This window comes from Pavona decussata, unplaced genomic scaffold (genome assembly GCF_977016875.1).
Source record: "Pavona decussata unplaced genomic scaffold, jaPavDecu1.1 SCAFFOLD_324, whole genome shotgun sequence".
NCBI classification, from domain to species: Eukaryota; Metazoa; Cnidaria; class Anthozoa; order Scleractinia; family Agariciidae; genus Pavona; species Pavona decussata.
The window spans coordinates 556,186-572,538 of NW_028145713.1; the positions used below are offsets into that span (position 1 = coordinate 556,186).

A 16,353-nucleotide genomic window follows, 5' to 3' on the forward strand; every position below is an offset into this window, starting at 1 on the left:
TAGCTGGAAATCATTTTGGCTAATAAAGATTTTTTTTTTACTCTTTTACGTTTAGATGGAGATAGCCAGGTAAACAACTGAGTCTCAGAACACAAGAGTAATTGAAGGAAAGTTGGCGTGTGTCAAAAATGGAATCGCGTTCTGTAAACTTCAACTGGTCAGTGCAGCAACCTCATTCAAAGCCGCTCTGTCAGGTATCAGCTTCAAGGAATCCCTTGATATCCAAGATGGTGAAAACGAAGAGGAAGATGATGATGATGTCGAGGACGATGTCGATAATGGAGCAATTTCTGATGACGAACGTGTAGACATCGATCAGCCCACCGCAGGGGAGGATCTTGAAGTCACTGGGGAAAATCTGCCGCATAGCAACCTGATAGAATGGAAATTTCCTGTAGAGATTAGCCAATCAACACTCGACGGGCGTAATGGTAGCTATGCTTGCAGTGTCATTGCGCTCATCTTTGCTCATGAAGTATACTGTCAGCGCCTTGACCTGCAATCAGTGCCTCTGTTATCTCCGCTGTGGGTTGTGCTTATGTGTTCTGCGATCAGAATTGGCAACCGGTTTTACGATAGTTGTCGCCATAGCTTGCCACAGCGTTTCCTGTCAGCAACGGAGGCTGCTATCATTGTAGAGCGAAGTGTCAGTGCTTCTGTTGACCTCCCTTTGCCGGTAAGCGTTTTTGATGAACATGCGCCCACAACTTTGTTGTTCCAGTTACGAAAGTTGTGTACCCGTAACCACGGCCATGCTGCCTTGCTAATAGCTAACGAGAAGACGGTCCTCTTTATGCCCATCGAAAACTGCTCTATTGTCTTGGTGGATACTCATCGACATGGCCTCCATGGTGCCGAAGTGTTATTGGGGCAGCAGGAGAGCTTAGACCAATTTGTACATGCCAGCCAGACCGTGCTAGGTTTGCAGGATGACACCTACGCCAATCTTTCCTTTATTACCTTTTAAGTGGAAACCTGCGTAAGATAGGTCCAAGCTTGGGACAGTAGTCATCCTCCAGCCCTGTTCTCAAAGTCACTTCCAACACTTCTTACTGGTTTTCATACCCAGCCTTCTCCCGGGTGACGTGCATTGTTAGTTATGCCAATCAACCAAAACATCCTATCTGGCATGCTCTATCCCATCGACCATCATATGACTGTGCAGCTTTGTTAACTGTGATGTTTGACTGTCGGGGAAGCAACTGGGATGTTGCTTCCTTTGCTCGTCAACACTTGTAATGTTATTGTTTTTGTCATGTGTTAATATTTGCTTTCTGTGTCGCCTTCACCGGTTGTACACACTGTTTATTAACTATTCGTAATGTTTTTGTTTGTATCCGTTTCGTAAGATTGCTAGCGCTTGGTGTCCTTTGTTGGTCTACTGTGCGATGATTTTTGTTTCCGTTTTGCGTGCCTTTGTGGCACAATGTTTGCAGATTTTTTTATTAAAGGGGTGGGGTTCGACTCCCCAGCGCAATTGGCGACCGATGTCCCCCTGTTTGTGTGCGGACCCTTCTCTCTGGTATTGCACTTCTTCGCCATTAGATGTTATGTCCTACAGCCATTGCACTTACCCTACTAGGGGGCTGCTCGTCCGCCTTAAACACAATAACATATATTAATAAGTACACGGTAAGAATTGTAATAGTCTATTCAACTTTCCAGGTATTTACCATATTTCCTGCAATTAAGAGTGAAAACCTCGCTTCGGATTGGTCTAGAGAAGTGGGTGATTATAGTACAGACGCACGCACGAATGTCGTCACTGTGGCAGGACGAAGCTATTTTTTTCCGAAAATTTGCTTGTCGTCCGAGACAACAACAAATAAAACGTCTTGGAACAGATCAATGGGATATAGGGCCTTTTGTGTGCTAACAAGCTAGAATGTTTGTCGTCAGACAAAACGGATGAAATCTGTCCCCACGTTTGTCTGTGAGAAAATGCAGGAATAGTCGACGATGAACAACATCACGCGGTCGATTTTTTGGAAGCAGAAATGTGCTAGTAGAATAAAGGTTACTTTGAGAAAGCTGTTTCCAAACTTCTTTGAAGTTTAGTATGCTAATTTGCAACTTCTTCATCCTAAGAAGTTCTTTACAGTTTACAACGTTTGTGAAAGCACTTGGTATGAAGCTCACTTTAGAGAATCTTAGCATTAAGGTATATAACAAATTCATTCCATTCGGGGACCGTGTGTACCGCATAGAAGATGTCAAAATGCGGCAATAATATCAGACACGCTACTCGCCTGAGGTTCATTAGCGTACTTCTTTGTTCTTGCCATATTTTGACGTCTTCTCCACGTTCAGCAATAGGGCGCGCACGGCCAAATGGAATCTATTTGTTAGAACCGACCGTTAAAACTTCAGATCTATCAACACAAATACCTCTTATATAAGAATTCGTCTATTTGACAAATTTCAAAACAAGCAAAATGACTCGTATCACGGATGAACTGATAACAAGTGTCGGTGATTTTGCTCTTGTTTACATTTACAATGTAAATACACGTTGTTATCCTGACTGAGCTTAATTTAACCTGTGCTCGTGTAAAAACTAAACGTTTTCGTTGAATTAAAATTTCATGGAACAGACAGTCTAAATTTAAGAGAAGTGGGATAATTTTACGGAACGGTCGATTTCGGAAATGCGACAAGAAAATACTATTTCGGTCCAATTTCTTATAGCGTAACTCTCCAGAAGCCTACTTTATCCCAAATGAAAGTGACGATTTGTGTTAATCTTGCCGGGGCTTTGTCATCATGGTCTTTCATGGCCCATTTTGCCGATCCAACAAAATTGTACGAATGTAGCCCGCACTTTCGCGTCACTGTCTTTAAAGACATGCCTAACGTATTTTCCAAATTGGTGAAAATTGGCAGATTGATGCAGATCGGTAAACTACCCGGCCTTTCTCATCGTTGCTAACTCCACATTGGCGAAAAGTGGCATTCCAACCCAGACGAAACGTATCATGGTGACTTCCATTTTGCAGATTAGTGCAAATTAATTATGCTAATCTTGCCCGTTCTTTCTCATCATCCCTTCTACGGACATGTTCCCAACTTCAAATTTGTGAAGAGACATTCTGACCCAGACAAAAACTACTTTTCACTCTCCTGCTTGGGTTTTAATCAATGACCATGAAAATTGGAGGAGATGTTAACAGCATAAAGAAGCCTACCATACCTTAGCGACAAGTTGAAAGGTCAAAACCAAAGGTCAGGAGGAAGAAAAATATGCCCCACGACCTTTGCTTTTAACCTTTGACCTTTTTACCCCCTGAGTTAAGTCCACTCGTCAAGGGCAATACGGTCACCAAGTTTCAAGGTCACAAGTGGTAATCTGGAGCTCTCTTTCACATCATCCTCTCTAAGGACATGTTCCCAACTTCAAATTTGTGAAGAGGCATTCTGACCCATATATAAGGCACTTTTGACTCTCCTGGTTTTGAATTTTAATCAATGACCATGAAAATTGGATGAGACGTTAACAGCATGAAGAAGCCTAACATACGTTAGCAACAAGGTCAAATGTCAAAACCAAAGGTCAGGGGAAAGAAAAATAAAAGCCACGTCCATGGCTTTTGACCTTTGATTGATTTCCTCCTTGACCTAAGTTCAACCGTGAAGGACTATATGGTCACCAAGTTTCAAGGCCAACGGTCAAAAGCAAAGTTCACAGGGACTAAAAACGCATCGTATCTTTTCCTAGAAAAAAACTACTTTTCACTCTCCTGAGCTCGAGTTTTAATCAATGACCATGAAAATTGGAGGAGACGTTAACAGCATAAAGAAGCCTACTATACTTTAGCGACAAGGTGAAAAGTCAAAACTGAAGGTCAGGAGGAAGAAAATATGCCCCATGACCTTTGTTTTTAACCTTTGACCTTTTTACCTCCTGAGCTAAGTCCACTTGTCAAGGGCAATACGGTCACCAAGTTTCAAGGTCACAAGTTAAAAGCAAAGGTCACAAGTGCTAATCTGGCGCTCTCTTTCTCATCATCCTCTCTAAGGACATGTTCCCAACTATAAATTTGTGAAGAGGCATTCTTACCCATATATAAAAGGCACTTTTGACTCTCCTGGTTTTGAATTTTAATCAATGACCATGAAAATTAGATGATACGTTAACAACATGAAGAAGCCTAACATACGTTAGCAACAAGGTCAAATGTCAAAACCAAAGGTCAGGGGAAAGAAAAATAAAAGCCACGTCCATGGCTTTTGACCTTTGACTGATTTCCTCCTTGACCTAAGTTCAACCGTGAAGGACTATATGGTCACCAAGTTTCAGGGCCAACGGTCAAAAGCAAAGGTCACAGGGACTAAAAACGCATCGTATCTTTTCCTAGAAAAAAACTACTTTTTACTCTCCTGAGCTCGGGTTTTAGTCAATGACCATGAAAATTGGAGGAGATGTTAACAGCATAAAGAATCCTACTATACTTTAGCGACAAGGTGAAAGGTCAAAACCAAAGGTTAGGAGGAAGAAAAATATGCCATATGACCTTTGCTTTTAACCTTTGACCTTTTTCCTTATTGAGCTAAGTCCACTCGTCAAGGGCAATACGGTCACCAAGTTTCAAGGTCACAAGTTAAAAGCAAAGGCCACAAGTGCTAATCTGGCGCTCTCTTTCTCATCATCCTCTCTAAGAACATGTTCCCAACTTCAAATTTGTTGAGAGGCATTCTGACCCAGAAAAAAGTCACTTTTGACTCTCCTGGCTTTTGATCTCTGATCACTTCCCCCCTTGACCTAAGTTAAACCGTCAAGGACTACATGGTCACCAAGTTTTAAGGTCAATGGTCAAAAGCAAAGGTCACAAGGACTAAAAAGGCCTTAACAACCCAAATGACTCAATTGACTTGGATGACGTAATTGACAAGGATGATCCAACTGACTTGGATGATCCAACTGACTTTAAGGACACAACTGACTCAATTGACTTGGATGATCCAACTGAGTTGGATGATCCAATTGACTTGGATGACCCAAACGAACTCTTTGTTAATTTAGCAATCGCATTTCGAACGTCGCCATTCATTAACGGTTTGTACTTTGGACGGATAGACACAGTCTTCTAACAGATGTTTTTTATCAACAGTTTTGCGAATCGCTGAAACAAGGCCCGGTAAGCAGCGTGAACATCATTACAGTCGTCTATAGGCATCTCTACCAGTCACAACTCTGTAGAGTAGGATTGGCGCAGTGTCAGAGCACTCGCCTTCCACCAATCGCCAATGGCCTGATCGCGGGTTAGATTTTTCCCCGAGTACTCCGGTTTTCCCCTCTCATCAAAAACTAACATTTGATTTGAGTTGAATTGCTTTGATTTAATAAGGAGATACCCTCGATAGGGATACCCTCCGGCATATCCTGTTGATGGTATTGATGTTTACATTGATCAGAACGAATAAAGACAAAAAAGTATGATTATTAATGCCTTGACCTTTGATTCGACAAATCCCAAACCTGTGCGTTTAACAATCCCTCTCTATAAGAGAAGCTCCAATTTTGGCAAAAATAAAACAATGATTGTACAAAAAGAGCGCAAAGTTGGTAATAATTGAGTCCAGTAACTTACTACCAGTTTCCGTAACTCGAGGTGGTTCAGATAATGATTATTACTACAAATATGACAGAAGTTGCTACTCTCTCTTCTTTACTCTTCTCTACTCTCTCTTGACCTCTTTTCCAAAATAGTACTTGCACAAAGTGAAACTTTTCTGTTCCTGTACAAAGCCCTCGCTAATTAACATATTTCAATATGTTAAAAGATTGTTTAAGTTAACACAAACATATTAAGTAAAACCATCGAACAGCTTCTCTAAGAATCCTTTTGTATATTCCTTCTTCCCTGTGTTATTGCATTTATAGTATGCTTTGAGGGAAACCTGATTCATTTGAATGTCGCCTTAACTCACTCCTTTTGGTGTCCTTTATACATGTAATCAGGCGAGAGCCCTAAAGGCGGATAGCGGGGGTCGCACAAATGTGGGCAGCCAGATAAAAAGTACAAAATGCGAGCAGGAGTAATCGAAAAAGAGGGTGGGAGTCAGGAACATGGCAAATAGAAAAGAAGACTCTACATATAGGACTGAGGTAAGGTGAAAAAGAGCTAAGTCGAAGTTCAGACATCTGTAAGCACAATAGAGCACAATAACGATTCTTCTTCTTCTTTTTCTTCTTCTTCTTTTTCTTCTTCTTCTTCTTCTTCTTCTTCTTCTTCTTCTTCTTCTTCTTCTTCTTCTTCTTATTATTATTATTATTATTATTATTATTATTATTATTATTATGTGTTGGCGAGGGACCCTATAATATTTAGTGCATGAAGCGTGATATCTGCGTATAATGCATGAACGCTTCAGCGATAGAAAAGGGCAGGGAATTTATGAGACAAATAAAACCAGGGCCACCTAGTTGTTCATTTCGCTAACATATCTGATCAAAAAGGCTTTTTGACTCAGAAAGTTGGGTGAAATGGTGACCAAAATGTACAAATATTTTGTTTTATCATTCGTAAGCTCCCCACTGGTCTGGCTACACTAGTCATAATTTCTTGCGCAAAGGGATCAATCGTGATTATCACAATGTTGTCCAAATTATTCATTTAAGAGGTGATACCTTGCAAAGAAGAGACGAGTGCATTTCGATCGAATCCTGCGATAGAGAAAAGAAAGACAACAACAGATTTTACAGTAAAAAATTGGCGGGAAATTTGACACAAAAAATTTGACGGTGAATAATGGCCCAAGAACACAAAATTCTGCCACACGATGGCGTAATTAAAATGTAACATTCATGTGATTTAATATCAATGTAGGTGATGAAGCCTTTCTGTAAAGGGCGCTAACTAGTAAGTGCGTTTCGATACTGAACGCAGGTAATTTTTGGCCGGGAGATATAGCGGCCTAATTCAGTGCAGTTCCAGAGTCCCCACATGTTCTGAACACAAAATTGTCTCGCGCAATGCTGTTTTCTATTATTGGACAAATGACAACAGAGCCCCCTAGTCGTTCGTTGCAGTAAAATATCTGTTTAGAATAGCTTTCAGCTCCAAAAGTCTTGTTTTACAAATTGCGATGAAAAGCGCTGCTAGACTTTTCTCGCTTGAAGTGTCACCTCAAACTCTCGCCGTGAGTCAGCTTAGGATCCGGATTATAAACACCGGGAAGCGGGTACATGACTTGTTACCCCTGTGTGCTTACGAAACGCGAAGTGCTTAAAATCTCGCAAAAAAAAATTGGGAGCTGTACATGTGCAGGTATGAACATTCGCACAGTAGCTGGATCTAAAATGTTTGATTTTCTCCCTGCTTAAATCTGGTGATGCTAGGCCGGTCACTTCATCGCAGGAGATCGCTTTTCGATGCTAGTTTGATGGTGGTTCTTGTAAAGGTTTTTGAAACGATTTGTTAGTCTCAAACGTTTATTCCCTGCAGAACAATATTGTTGCTGCATTCGTATTCCGTTTTATGATCTCGAATAACTGATACTAGTTTCATACTCTAAACAATAAATTATGTTTCGCCAAAGAAATGTCTAGTATTATCTGTAAAACACGTCCTAAACGAACCGTCGTGTTCTTCTGAGTTAATAACGAAAATTTCTTTTCACGTCATTTTGATCAAGGTTTACATATTGTTCTCGCAGCTTAATTACTTTTAGAAGGAAGAGTGAACCATTGGTTAATTTTGCTTTGCTCATAAGGAAAACAATGCAAGCCAAAACAGCCACATGTGAAGGAAAAGGTGGTAAAGGGCTGAAAATGCTTCCATTAGCTAAATAGGTTGACTCAACGTTCACTGGCGGTTTGTTTTTGGCTGACGGCTCAGTTTGTTCCGTTTGACTTAAATGTTATCTTGTGTGTCCGTGAGCCAATGTTGTGAAAACATGCTACGGACTTAAGAGGACCAACGCAACCGCCAGCCGGTGAACTTTCAAAGATAAGAAAGATTAAAGGAGAATTTTTTTTTGTTTGTATAGTACGGTCCCCACTTCTCCGATTCTGGAGCAATGGAAAATTAAGGGGACCAAAGGTGATTGAAACTTGTTCAAAGATAAGAAAGATGAAAGGACTTTTTTTTATCTGAGACATTGCAATGAATTTATCAATGGATTTACTAAGATAATGCTTTATTCGAGTCCCCATGCATATAAATACCTGTTCCATTAATGTAGATAAGATCTGAACCAAGTGCAAAATGTTACTTCGTGACAGTGAATTATCTCTACTGCCAAGTATTTTGGCTAGAATTTTTTTGTTGTCGGTTCGGTGACGCATTACATGTACCACACAGCAGAGCAGTTCACGAGGAACGCTGAGCTAGGCTATACGGGTGAGCTATAAATCCTTATGTTCCTAAGGACCCTTAGTTGTTAATTCTCTGCGCTACGTTGTCCTGTTGAATACGTTTTGGGGGATTTAGAGCCTACTGTTAAATAAGGTCCCCACAAGGGTCTGAACACAAAACTTTTTCACGCAGTGTAATCAACTGATTGCTGTGATTATTATGGTGAATTTATGCTGTGAAGTGGAACTAAGGAGCCTTTTATGAAAACAGATCGCTATGTTATAGGCTGAAGTGTTCATAATTTACCTAGTCGTTAGTTTAGGCGAACAATTTCGGATAAAACTGTGACGAAAAACCGGATTTGTATTTTCTCGACATCCACCAGTCCGTATAACACAATGTCACAATGAACAAGTCGCCGACAGAAAACTGAAGGAAATTTATCTTTCAAAAAAAAATGATAATAAAACCAGGGCCACCTAATTGCTCGTTTCTGTAAAGTATCTGATCGAAAAGCCTTTTTCGACTCGGAAAATCGGGTGAAATGCATGGTGACCAAAATGTGCAGCTGTTCTGTTTCACTAGTGGTCTGGCTACACTCTGCAAAATTTCTAGGGACAAATGTAGCAATTGCGATTATCACAAAGTCTGACCAAATAATAGCTTTAATAGATGAAGCATTGCTATAAGGGACGAGTCCATTTCGATCGAATCCTGTGACAGATAGACTGCGATAACTTCGACAGTAACAAATTTTGCTCACGATATCACGTAACAAATGTAAATGATGTCATTCTAAAATATGAATGTCTAGTGAGTGCGTTTTGATCGAATGTAGGTAATTTTTTTGGGGCCTACTTGTTACTAGATGGTCCCCACATGGTCTGGACATACCGGTAACATTTTCTGTCGCGCTGTGTAACGGATTGTTATTATTATCATCATGATGAATTTATATAACAAAGTGAACTAACTATCCAACCTTTTCAGAAAAGTGATCGTTATTTAAGAATTTTTTTTTAGTGCAGAATTTACCTATCGGTTAGTTTGGGTAAAAATCGACTTACAAATTCAGTCGAAGCTCTGACATGTGTTCGGGATGGTCCCCATAAAATTTACTGCAATGAAGCGTGATGTCTGCGTATAATGCATAAAAACTTCAGCGATAGAAAACGACCGGGAATTTATGAGAAAATAAAACCAGGGCCACCTAGTTGTTTATTTCGGTAACATATCTGATCACATAGGCTTTTTGACTCAGAAAGTTGGGTGAAATGGTGACCAAAATGTACAAATGTTTTGTCAGGAGCCCATTACCATTGTACTCCCCACTGGTCTGGCTACACTTGGCAGAATTTCTTGCGCAAAGGGATCAATCGTGATTATCACAATGTTGTCCAAATTATTCATTTAAGAGGAGATACCTTGCTAAGAAGAGACGAGTGCATTTCGATCGAATCCTGCGATAGAGAGAAGAAAGACAACAACAAAAATTGGCGGGAAATTTGACACAAAAAATTTAACGGTAAATATTGGCCCAAGAACAGAAAATTCTGCCACATGATGGCGTAGTTAAAATGTAACATTCATGTGATTTAATATCAATGTAGGTGATGAAGCCTTGCTGTAAAGGGCGCTGACTAGTAAGTGCAGAGTAGTTCCAGAGTCCCCACATGTTCTGAACACAAAATTTCCCACGCAATGCTGTTTTCCAGTATTGTTGGACAAAATAATGACAACAGGGCCACCTAGTCGTTCGTTGCAGTAAAATATCTGTTTAGAATAGCTTTTGGCTCAAAGAGTATTGTTTTACAAATTGGGATGAAAAACGCTGCTAGACTTTTCTCGCGTGAAGTGTCACCTTAAACTCTCGCCATCAGTGACAGCTTGGGATCGAAATTATAAACACCGGAAAGCGGGTACAAGACTTGTGACCCCCTTTTGACCCCTGTGTGCTTACGAAATGCGAAGTGTTTAAAATTTCGCAAAAGTTCGGGAGCTGTACTTGCGTAGGTATGAACATTCGCAAAGTAGCCGGATCTGAAATGTTTGTTTTTCTCCCTGCTGAAATCTGGTTTATAGGTTAGCTTTAAGAGATGAAGCTTTGCTAAAAGGAACGACTGACAACGAGTGCATTTCGATCGTATCCTGTGACGGATAGACTGCGATAACTCAGTTCGACAGTAACATATTTTGCTCACGATATCACGTAACAAATGTAAATGATGTGATTTTAAAATATGAATGTCTTGTAAGTGCGTTTCGATCGAATGCAAGTAATTTTTTTTGGGCCTACTTGTTACTAGATGGTCCCCACATGGTAAGGACTTACCGGTAACATTTTTTGTCGCGCTGTGTAACTCATTGTTGATATCATCCGGTCATGATGAATTTATGTGACAAAATCAACCAACTATCCAACCTTTTCAGAAAACTGATCGTTATTTAAGAATAATCTTTTAGTGCAGAATTTACCTAGCGGTTAGTTTCGTTGAAAAATCGACTTACAAATTCAGTCGAAGTTCTGACATGTGTTTGCGAGGGTCCCCATAATATTTAGTGCATGAAGCGTGATGTCTGCGTATAATGCATGAACGCTTCAGCGATAGAAAAGGGCAGGGAATTTATGAGAAAATAAAACCAGGGCCACCTAGTTGTTTATTTCGGTAACATATCTGATCACATAGGCTTTTTGACTCAGAAAGTTGGGTGAAATGGTGACCAAAATGTACAAATGTTTTGTCAGGAGCCCATTACCATTGTACTCCCCACTGGTCTGGTTACACTTGGCAGAATTTCTTGCGTAAAGGGATCAATCGTGATTATCACAATGTTGTCCAAATTATTCATTTAAGAGGTGATACCTTGCTAAGAAGAGACGAGTGCATTTCGATCGAATCCTGCGATAGAGAGAAGAAAGACAACAACAGATTTTACAGCAAAAAATTGGCGGGAAATTTGACACAAAAAATTTAACGGTAAATAATAGCCCAAGAACAGAAAATTCTGCCACATGATGGCGTAGTTAAAATGTAACATTCATGTGATTTAATATCAATGTAGGTGATGAAGCCTTGCTGTAAAGGCCGCTGACTAGTAAGTGCGTTTCGATACTGAATGCAGTTAATTTTTGGCCGGGAGATTATAGCGACCTAATTCAGTGTAGTTCCAGAGTCCCCACATGTTCTGAACACAAAATTTCCCGCGCAATGCTGTTTTCCCAGTATTGTTGGACAAAATAATGACAACAGGGCCACCTAGTCGTTCGTTGCAGTAAAATATCTGTTTAGAATAGCTTTCGGCTTAAAGAGTCTTGTTTTACAAATTGGGATGAAAAACGCTGCTAGACTTTTGTCGCGTGAAGTGTCACCTAAACTCAGGGTCCCAAAGGGGGGGTCCCTGGAGCCCTGGAGCCCTGAAATTTCTGCTGTGGAGCCCGGAGCCCTATCATTTTACTGACTGGAGCCCTGATCCTTTTTGGGGTGTGGAGCCCGGAGCCCAAAGACATTTTGCGCGGAGCCCGGAGCCCAGCATTTTCAAGTTTGATCATTCAAGTTCCCAGATTGCATTGATTCTTGATTACTGCCTTTTTTTTTGTGCGTGTTAACGGGAATAAAGAAACAGATACTGAAGAGAGGACAGTACATAGTACAAGTATACGCGGTTATCTCAGTTTACAATGATATGCAACAACTTATTTATGAATTTAATGAAAACTTTGTTATAATTGTAGTGAGCGCGATAAAAACAACTTTATAGTAACCGGACGTTCCTTATTGGCAGTTTGCTCGCAGGTATCAGTTACAACAAATTTAAAAAAAAACTTGACAGATGATTTTGAAGATACAAATAATAATTGATAAAGATTAATAGATTTCAATGCTTACCCAGTCCTTAATAGATTATATTGTTTACTGTTCATCTGATTCATGACCCTTTCCATCCTGACTTTCGGGTCTTCACCCAGCACGGTGCATAGACGAAATGACGGTTAAATGGTTTAACCTAAGACAAATCCGCCTCGAATCCCAGTGTTTTATACCCTCACAAAAATTCACAAACCGACAGTAGTCGGAAGACCTATCATATCTGGGTGTGATGGCCCAACAGAACGTCTATCATCATTCGTAGCCAAACTACTTCAGCCAATAGCATAAATACAGGACTCGTAAGATACGACACATTTCATAAGGTTTATTGAAAGCACTAGGGTGCCTAGAAACGCTTTTCTAGTCTCAATGGATGTCACTAGCCTTTACACGAATATCCCACAGGAGGAAGGAATCACTATAGTATGCAACGCATACGAGAACTTTCATGCCAATAACCCTCCTATAGCTACAAATTTCCTGAGAGAAATGCTCAGCCTTATACTGAAGGAGAACTCCTTCCAATTTAACGGGATAGACTATCTCCAAACACACGGAACTGTCATGGGCACTAATTAAAATGGCAGTAGCTTTTACCAACATCTTTATGGCATCTATAGAAAAGGAGATCTTAAGGCACAGCGTTAACAAATCACTAATGTGAAAAAGGTTTATTGACGATGTATTTTGCTTCTGGGATACAATACAAACAAAGAAGAAATAGAACATTTCATTGAGCAAGCAAATTCGTACCACCCTACCATAACGTTTACCGCTGAAGTCTCACAATTAGAAACAACATTCTTGGATACAACAGTCTATAAGGGAGAGAGATTCGAGAAAGAATCGATTCTCGACATGCGCACACATTACAAACCTACTGATTAGAAACATTTCAGTACACAAACTACAACAGTTGCCACCCAGCAGACGTAAAAAAAGGCTTTGTTAAAGGAGAAGCCCTTAGGCCTCTAAGGACAAACTCTTCTAAGGTAGTGTTTGAGGAAAACATTAAAAAATTTAAAACACGCCTGGCATCGAGAGGTTATCCTAGTAACCTGATGGACAAAATCCTCTCCGAAGTTAATTTCGCAGAAAGAAAGAACGCTCTTACACACAGAAAGCGCACTAAAGAAAATCTGATTCTACCCTTCGTGACACAATTTCGACCATCACTGCCACGTTTGAAAAATATTCTAATGGATAAATAGCATTTAATACAAAAACCAGCCGCTACTAAGAGAGTTATACAAGGAATCTCCCTTGATGTCTTATAGAAAAGGGAAGTCGCTTAAAGAAATGCTTGTTAAAGCAAAACTAGAAAGGCTTTTATCAACACAATGGGCACACAGCGGAGTTGTCAATCCCATTTAAACAAGTTTAATATTTAATCCACTTTTAAATAATAGGAGATAATATAACTGGCTGCTTGGGTTTAAAAAATTGATCGAAATAGTTGACTTTTTTATTTGCGTATTTGATTTAGCGCGAAAAATAGTATTTTTACATATCAAGACTGTAGACCAGAGTGGAGCCCGGAGCCCTAAAGCGTATGATGTGGAGCCCTAGAGCCCTGAAATTTTCGCCTTGGAGCCCTGGAGCCCTGCATTTTTAAGGCCGGAGCCCTGGAGCCCTAAACCCCTTTGGGACCCTGTAAACTCTTGCCATCAGTGACAGCTCGAGATTACAAACACCGGAAAGCGGGTACAAGACTTGTGACCCCTATGTGCTTACGAAATGCGAAGTGCTTAAAATTTCGCAAAAGTTCGGGAGCTGTACTTGCGTAGGTATGAACATTCGCAAAGTAGGCGGATCTGAAATGTTTGTTTTTCTCCCTGCTGAAATCTGGTTTATAGGTGAAGCTTTGCTAAAAGGAACGAGTGACAACGAGTGCATTTCGATCGTATCCTGTAACGGATAGACTGCGATAACTCAGTTCGACAGAAACATATTTTGCTCACGATATCACGTAACAAATGTAAATGATGTAATGTTAAAATATGAATGTCTCTTAAGTGCGTTTCGATCGAATGCAAGTAATTTCTTTTGGGCCTAATTGTTACTAGATGGTCCCCACATGGTAAGGACTTACTGGTAACATTTTTTGTCGCGCTGTGTAACTGATTGTTGATATTATCCGGTCATGATGAATTTATGTGACAAAATGAACTAACTATCCAACCTTTTCAGAAAACTGATCGTTATTTAAGAATAATCTTTTAGTGCAGAATTTACCTAGCGGTTAGTTTCGTTGAAAAATCGACTTACAAATTCAGTCGAAGTTCTGACATGTGTTCTTGAGGGTCCCCATAATATTTAGTGCAATGAAGCGTGATGTCTGCGTATAATGCATGAACGCTTCAGCGAAAGAAAAGGGCAGGGAATTTATGAGAAAAATAAAACCAGGGCCACCTAGTTGTTTATTTCGGTAACATATCTGATCACATAGGCTTTTTGACTCAGAAAGTTGGGTGAAATGGTGACCAAAATGTACAAATGTTTTGTCAGGAGCCCATTACCATTGTACTCCCCACTGGTCTGGTTACACTTGGCAGAATTTCTTGCGTAAAGGGATCAATCGTGATTATCATAATGTTGGCCAAATTATTCATTTAAGAGGTGATAAATTGCTAAGAAGAGACGAGTGCATTTCGATCGAATCCTGCGATAGAGAGAAGAAAGACAACAACAGATTTTACAGCAAAAAATTGGCGGGAAATTTGAGACAAAAAATTTAACGGTAAATAATAGCCCAAGAACAGAAAATTCTGCCACATGATGACGGCGTAGTTGAAATGTAACATTCATTTGATTTAATATCAATGTAGCTGATGAAGCCTTGCTGTAAAGGGCGCTGACTAGTAAGTGCGTTTCGATACTGAATGCAGTTAATTTTTGGCCGGGAGATTATAGCGACCTAAATCAGTGTACAGTCGACTCCCGATAACTCGAACCTTCAAGGGAAATTGAAAAAGGTTCGAGTTTTCGGGAGTTCGAGTTATCGAGGGTAAAATTATATAGAAAATGACCTGAAGGGAAAGGAAAATTGATTCGAGTTAGCGCGAGGTTCGAGTTAGCGAGGGTTCGAGTTATCGGGAGTCGACTGTAGTTCCAGAGTCCCCACATGTTCTGAACACAAACTTTCCCGCGCAATGCTGTTTTCCCAGTATTGTTGGACAAAATAATGACAACAGGGCCACCTAGTCGTTCGTTGCAGTAAAATATCTGTTTAGAATAGCTTTTGGCTCAAAGAGTATTGTTTTACAAATTGGGATGAAAAACGCTGCTAGAGTTTTGTCGCGTTTCAGTGTCACCTTTAACTCTCGCAATCAGTGACAGCTTGGAATCGAGATTATAAACACCGGAAAGCGGGTACAAGACTTGTGACACCTGTGTGCTTACGAAACGGGAAGTGCTTAAAATTTCGCAAAAGTTCGGGAGCTATACATGCGCAGGCATGAACATTCGCAAAGTAGCCGGATCTAAAATCAATTCAGTTGATTTTTTCCCTGCTTAAATCTGGTTATGGTAGGCCGGTCACTTCATCGCAGGAGTATTAGCTGTAAAAAATGTTTTAAAAGACTTTCCGAGAAACGAACCGTCGTGTTCTTTTGAGTTAAAACGAAAATTGCTTTTCACGCCAATTTGATCAAGGTTCACATCTTGTTCTCGGTGCAGCTTAATTAGTTTCAGTAGGAAGAGTGAGCCAGTGGTTAATTTTGCTTTGCTGATAAGGAAAATAATTCAAAACAGCCACATGTGAAGAAAAAGATGGTAAAGGGCTGAAAATGCTTCCATTAGCTAAATAGGGTGACTCAACGTTAATTCACTGGCGCGGTTTGTTTTGGGCTGACCGCTCATTTTGCCCCGTTTAACTTAAATGTTATCTAGTGTTTCCGTGAGACCATCTTTTTGTAAAACATGCTATGGCTTTTAAGAGGACAAACGCAACGGCGAGTGAATTTTTAAGGTGATTGACTCAGAAAATCGGGTGAAATGGTGAACAAAATGTAAAAAAGGAAAAAAATATGCCTAATTCTGCCTCACGATGGCGTAATAAAATGTAGCATTGATGTGATTTAATGTGAATGTAGGTGATGAAGCCTTACCGTGAAGGGCGCTTTAATAGTTGTAAGTACGTTTCGATCGAATGCAGGCCAGGCCGGTACAGTGTATGTTTTGGTGGA

General features: G+C 40.1%; 1 pseudogene across 1 annotated transcript in view; it reads left to right on the forward strand.

Moving 5' to 3' along the window:
* The window catches only part of LOC146453677 (uncharacterized), a 71,941-nt pseudogene that overhangs the window by 20,977 nt on the left and 34,611 nt on the right, over positions 1-16,353 (forward strand). The window lies entirely within an intron of this gene.